General features: G+C 42.0%; 1 protein-coding gene and 1 pseudogene across 1 annotated transcript in view; one reads left to right on the top strand and one right to left on the bottom strand.

Moving 5' to 3' along the window:
* The window catches only part of LOC104986344, a 13,508-nt pseudogene extending 9,104 nt beyond the window's left edge, over positions 1 to 4,404 (top strand).
* The window catches only part of SYT14 (synaptotagmin XIV), a 202,929-nt gene that overhangs the window by 174,877 nt on the left and 21,500 nt on the right, over positions 1 to 6,552 (bottom strand). The gene's annotated exons all lie outside the window — the stretch shown is intronic.

The following is a 6,552-nucleotide window of genomic DNA, read 5'->3' as shown; positions in this document are numbered from 1 at the left end:
GAGTTGGTGATGGATAGGGAGGCCTGGCATGCTGCGATTCATGGGGTTGCAAAGAGTCGGACACAACTGAGCGACTGAACTGAACTGAATCTGAAAACACTAAAAAAAAAAAAAGAAAAAACAATAGATTTAGATAGAGCACAGGGAAGGAATCTCAAAGTACACGTGAGCTGAAGGGACAAGCATGACTTAAATGGGTGGGTGGGTGTCTCTGTAACTTAGTTTCAGGAGAAGGAAAAGGCAAAAAGGCAGAAGGTTCTTTGGCAATTTGGTGGAGATGAGGAAAAGAAAGAAAATGGAAGAGTCTTGGGCTTCCCTGGTGGCTCAGACAGTCAAGAATCTGTCTCCAATGCGGGAGACCTGGGATCGATCCCTGGGTCAAGAAGATCCCCTGGAGAAGGGAAAGGCTACCCACTCCAGTATTCTTGCCTGGAGAATCCCCATGGACAGGGGAGCCTGACGGGCTATAGTCCCTGGGTTCCCAAAGAGTTGGACACGACTGAGACCGAGCAACTAACACTCACTTGGAAAGACAAAAGAATCACAAAATCAGACGATTCAGAACCCCTTCCCTACCAAAACAAAAGACAACAAAATACCCTCACTATATCTTTCCATTTCAATATCCTCTTCTACTCAGCCTGAAATTTGCTCACTGATGTCACATTTTTAAATTACACATCTACATCTGGAGGGAATTTATGCAGATGATCACCATTAACATAAACAGAACATGTAAGACAAGGAAAAAGTAGGCATATTACATGAGGGTGGATTCACTGATAAGTGCGAGAATGGGGCTCACTGTACTTCTTGGGCTCACTGCTTCATTAACATTTCCCAGCCTTTTCTGAGATTAGATATAGCCATGACTGAATTACTGACAAGAGGTGTGCATCCAAGGGAATGTGTACTGCTTCTAGGCCTAGCCCATAATCACCTCCTAGGCAGAATCCTGCCTTCCCCTTCCCTCTTCCACACCCGCTGCTGGATGCAGATGAACCCGCCACCTCCAAAAGCACACAGGGAAGGCGCCAGAGCCACGAGATAGGAGCCTGGATCCCTGAATCGCTGCTCAAGACTGTGATGTAGCAATCACACCGATACACCTGACTCAGACAAGTGAGAAAGAAATCTGCACCCTATTCAACTCATTATCTCTCTGGGATTTGCCTGACATACCAATACTTTAAATAATACAAAAGGCTATTTCCTAAGGAAGCAAAAAACATTAACTAATGATATACGGTAAGAAGAGGCCTATGGCAACGCTGAGGGAAAAGAAGTGGTGGAGGCAGACTGAATGACAGGCCAGCAGGGATTCTCTCTGGCCAGTGAGGCACTGAGGTGGGCGCCCGAAAAGTGGACAGCAAAGGGGTATTTGAAGAAGACAGGTGACGCTCTAAACATAACGACTGTATAACAAGCCTCTACTGCAAACATTAGTGCCAAGTGAAAGTCACTCAGTCGTGTCCGACTCTTTGCGACCCCATGGACTATAAAGTCCATGGAATTCTCTAGCCCAGATTACTGGAGTGGGTGGCCTTTCCCTTCTCCAGGGGATCTTCCTGACCCAGGGATCAAACCCAAGTCTCCCGCATTGCAGGAGGATTCTTTACCAGCTGAGCCACAAGGGAAGTCCCAGAATACTGGAGTGGGCAGCCTATCCCTTCTCCAATGGATCTTCCTGACCCAGGAGTCAAACTGGGGTCTCCTGCATTGCAGGCGGATTCTTTACCAACTGAGCTATCAGGGAAGCCCAATAATAAGCCTTGATCTAAAAATGTAAACTCTGAAAATTGAAATACAACTATACAGGGAAATGGGATGTGGACAAATGCATGGGGAGGATGAAATAATATTTTATTATTTTCAATAATGATTTAAATCACTGAATTATTTATGGACTGCTGCTGCTGCTAAGTCACTTCAGCTGTGTCCAGCTCTGTGCGACCCCATAGACGGCAGCCCACCAGGCTCCTCTGTCCCTGGGATTCTCCAGGCAAGAATACTGTAGTGGGCTGCCATTTCCTTCTCCATTTATGGACTGGTTTTACTCAATAAATGTACTAACATTCATTTAACATGTATTAGCTAGTGTTGAAAGGCAGAGACATTACTCTTGCTGACAAAGGTTTGTATAGTCAAGGCCCAGTGGTCACATACGGTTCAGAGAGCTGGACAGTAAAGAAGGTGGAACACCAAAGAATTTATGCCTTCAAACTGTGGTAGTGAAGACTTCTGAAAGTCCCCCGGACAGCAATATCAAACCAGTCAGTTTTAAGGGAGATCAACCCTGAATAATCACTGGAAGGACTGATGCTGAAGCTGAAGCTCCAGTATTTTGGTCCAGTATTTTGGATGTGAACAGACGATTCATTGGCAAAGTCCCTGATGCTGGGAAAGACTGAGGGCAGAAGGAGAAGAGGGCGTCAGAGGGTGAGATGTCTGGATGGCGTCACTGATGCAATGAACATGAACCTGGGCAAACTCCAGGAGATGGTGAAGGACAGGGAAGCCTGGCATGCTGCAGGACATGGGCTCGCAGGGAGTCAGACATGACTGGGTGACTGAACAAGCTAGTTTAATCCTCACAACAACACACGAGGAACACAATACTGTTATCCCATTTCATAGATGAAGACAGTGAGATGCAGGTTGTGGTTCAGTGGCTAAGTCATGTCCACCTCTTTGCAACCCCATGGACTGCAGCACACCAGGCTTCCCTGTCATTGAGATATATGAGGGCTCAGTAACCCACCTAAGGTCAAACAGTTAATAAGCGGCAGGAAGACAGTATTATTAGAAGCCAGGCATCTTGATTCTAGAACCATATACCCAACCAATACACTAACCTACCAGAACTAAACCTTTACCTACAACAGGAGGAAAACAACAGATGTTTAGGTATTTTCAAAAGCAAGAAATAGAGAAACTTAATTTAGAATATGAAGGTGAGCAGAAAACAGCTCAAAGGGTTGAGTGCCTCTGACTGTGGGAGTAGGATGGGTGTGAAGGACGGAAGGGCTAAGAGCATGATCTTATTAACAACAAAAGAAGCACTACTTTGATTTAAAATCAGAGCTTTAACTTTCACTGAAAAGAGATAATTAAGACAAATGCTACATACATCATAATTTTGCTTGAATTTAGACCTGCTGCAAATTCACTTTAAAAAGTGGATCTAACAGAAACTAACACGACAAGTTCCTTTGTAACAGAACACTTTAAGGGGAAATTCAACCTTAGTACCTAATTCACTTAGTACAGCAACTATAGCTTGTTACCTTGTCTACTCTCTAATTGTCAAAACCCCAACCTCGGAAGGAACAACTAAATTAAAACTGACTGAGAACATTTACTCCTGCATGATGCTTTCAGTTGAGAAAATCATTGGAAAAATCAAACAACTATCCCTGGCAGAACACAAGACAACCATTAAGTGTGTGTTTTGAAATTGGAATTCCAAAGATAATAAATTCACTGAGACAATAAACTATTCATGTTCAAAAACCACAACATAAACATCTCTTTAATGCTTACATGTAAATCTATGTTCAGGTTAACCTTGTATTTGGTCTTCTCTTTTCCACCTAAGCTCACTTCCTGGGTGATCTCAACTAGTCTCACTGTTTTAACCACCATATATCAAGGGAGAGCAACATCAACGTGGTAGCTGCTGATGCTTTCCCCGCGGGATAATAAGCCAGGATCTAACATATCCACAGATTAACTTTGGAAGACTATACCAAAAGAGAGAAAATTGGAGAAGGTACCTATGGAGTTGTGCATAAGGGCAGACACAAAACTACCGATCAAGTGGTAGCCATGAAGAAAATCAGACTAGAAAAGGGAAGAGGAAGGGGTTCCTAGTACTGCAATTCAGGAAATATCTCTTACTAAAAGAAGCTTGTCATCCAAATATAGTCAGTCTTCAAGACGTGCTTATGCAGGATTCCAGTTATAGCTCATCTTTGCATTCCTTTCCATAGATCTCAAGAAATATTTGGATTCTATTCCTCCTGGTCAGTTCATGGATTCTTCAGTTGTTCAGAATTATTTGTACCAAATCCTACAAGGGATACTGTTTTGTCTAGAAGACTTCTATACAGAGACTCAAAACCTCAAAATCTATAGATGGATGACAACCAAACAATTAAACCAGCAGATTTTGACCTTGCCAGAGTTTTTGGAACACCGATTAGAGTATATATCCATGAGGTAGTAACACTCTGGTAAAGATCTCTGCAAGTATTGCTGGGGACAGCTTGTTACTCAACTCCAGTTGATATTTGATCAATAATTTTCAGGGCTTTGGGCACTTCCAACAATGAAGGGTGGCCAGAAGTAGAATCTTCACAGACTATGAAAATACATTTTCCAAGTGGAAACCAGGAAGTTTAGCAATCCACGTCAAAAACTTGGATGCAAATGGCTTGGATCTGCTCTCAAAAATGTCAGTCTATGATCCTGCCAAACGAGTTTCTGGCAAAATGGCACCGAATCATCTATACTTTCATGGTCTGGACAGTCAAATTAAGAAGATACAGCTTTCTGACAGCTTCCACATCTTGTGTCGAGAATAGATGATTGTATTCTTATTACCATCTCTGTTTATGTCTCATATATTTTCTTTGTTGTAAAACTTAAGCTATATTTCATCTTCTGATTTCAAAAGTGTTAACTTAAAAATGTAAATCCTGTTCTATATGAATTTAAATATAATAATTCTGTATATGTTTGTAGATCCCACTGTAACAACTGTTTGTTACTATAATAAAACTATATAAATAAATATAGTATTGATGTCAGGAATCAGGAAAATTTTGAATTAGCTTAAACCATCTAAAATGCTATAGCAAAAAAAAAAAAATGCTATAGCAGTCTACTTTTCTTGTAGTTAAAAATACTAAAATTTAGGAAAGTATGCTAAGTTCAAAGTTCATAATGCTTTGAAGTATTTCTTATGCTCCGAATGTTTAAATTTTCTTGTCAGTTTCTTGCCATGTGGTAACTATCAGTTCAGTTCAGTTCAGTCTTTCAGTCGTGTCCGACTCTTTGCGAACCCATGAATCGCAGCACGCCAGGCCTCCCTGTCCATCACCAGCTCCTGGAGTTCACTCAAACTCACGTCCATCGAGTCAGTGATACCATCCAGCCATCTCATCCTCTGTCGTCCCCTTCTCCTCCTGCCCCCAATCCCTCCCAGCATCAAAGTCTTTTCCAGTGAGTCAACTCTTCGCATGAGGTGGCCAAAGTACTGGAGTTTCAGCTTCAGCATCATTCCTTCCAAAGAACACCCGGGGCTGATCTCCTTCAGAATGGACTGGTTGGACCTCCTTGCAGTCCAAGGGACTCTCAAGAGTCTTCTCCAACACCACAGTTCAAAAGCATCAATTCTTCGGTGCTCAGCTTTCTTTATAGTCTAACTCTCACATTCATACATGACTACTGGAAAAACCATAGCCTTGACTAGACAGATCTTTTTTGGCAAAGTAACATCTCTGCTTTGCAATACTACCTGCTTAAAGATGAGTATTCTTCAACTGGTATTTCAATTTGTGTGACCTACATGTTCAGGCACTCAGAATGAGAAAACTAACCAGATTTGAGAGATAATGCTTAATTTATAGAGGTTTTTGGTAACATAAAACTAACATTAGTGTACGCCAAAGTTTGCTAAGTTTTACAGTCAGAGGTCAAGGGCTGTCCACAGCAGGAAAGAACAGTTTATACAATTTATGAGCTATCCTATTTTTAGGTAGGCTATCTATCTGAGTGAATTCTTGTGCTTTGGTCAGAGGTAATAACTATACAAAGGAGTTGCTTATCTTGGCTTTCAAGTCTGACTAAAACTGCAAATTTTGACATAGTTTAGTTTATTAGCAGCCTTCTTTAAAGGTTCTCATGTATAATTATTTAACTAAAATCACTAGCCTTGGGAATTGTTTATTAATGCTGCTTCTTGTGATTTTTACCTGTAAGCAGCCTAATTTAAATTGTTTGTTACAGCCAAGAGAAATCTCTAAAAATAATTTTATCATTTTTCAGTTCAGTTCAGTTCAGTCACTCAGTCGTGTCTTACTCTTTCCGACTCCACGAATCGCAGCACACCAGGCCTCCCTGTCCATCACCAACTGCCGGAGTTCACCCAAACTCATGTGCATCGAGTCTGTGAGACCATCCAGCCATCTCATCCTCTGTCATCCCCTTCTCCTCCTGCCCCCAATCCCTCCCAGCATCAGAGTCTTTTCCAATGAGTCAACTCTTTGCGTGAGGTGGCCAAAGTATTGGAGTTTCAGCTTTAGCATCAGTCCTTCCAGTGAACACCCAGGGCTGATCTCCTTTAGAATGGACTGGCTGGATCTCCTTGCAATCCAAGGGACTCTCAAGAGTCTTCTCCAACACCACAGTTCAAAAGCATCAATTCTTCAGCGCTCAGCCTTCTTCACAGTCCAACTCTCACATCCATACATGATCACAGGAAAAACCACAGCCTTGACTAGACGGACCTTTGTTGGCAAAGTAATCTCTCTGCTTTTCAATATGCTC

The sequence above is a fragment of the Bison bison genome, unplaced genomic scaffold (assembly GCF_000754665.1).
Source record: "Bison bison bison isolate TAMUID 2011002044 unplaced genomic scaffold, Bison_UMD1.0 scf7180017864067, whole genome shotgun sequence".
NCBI lineage: Eukaryota > Metazoa > Chordata > Mammalia > Artiodactyla > Bovidae > Bison > Bison bison.
Note: the sequence above shows the minus strand (reverse complement) of the source record. Positions and strands in the feature narration are given on the sequence as shown.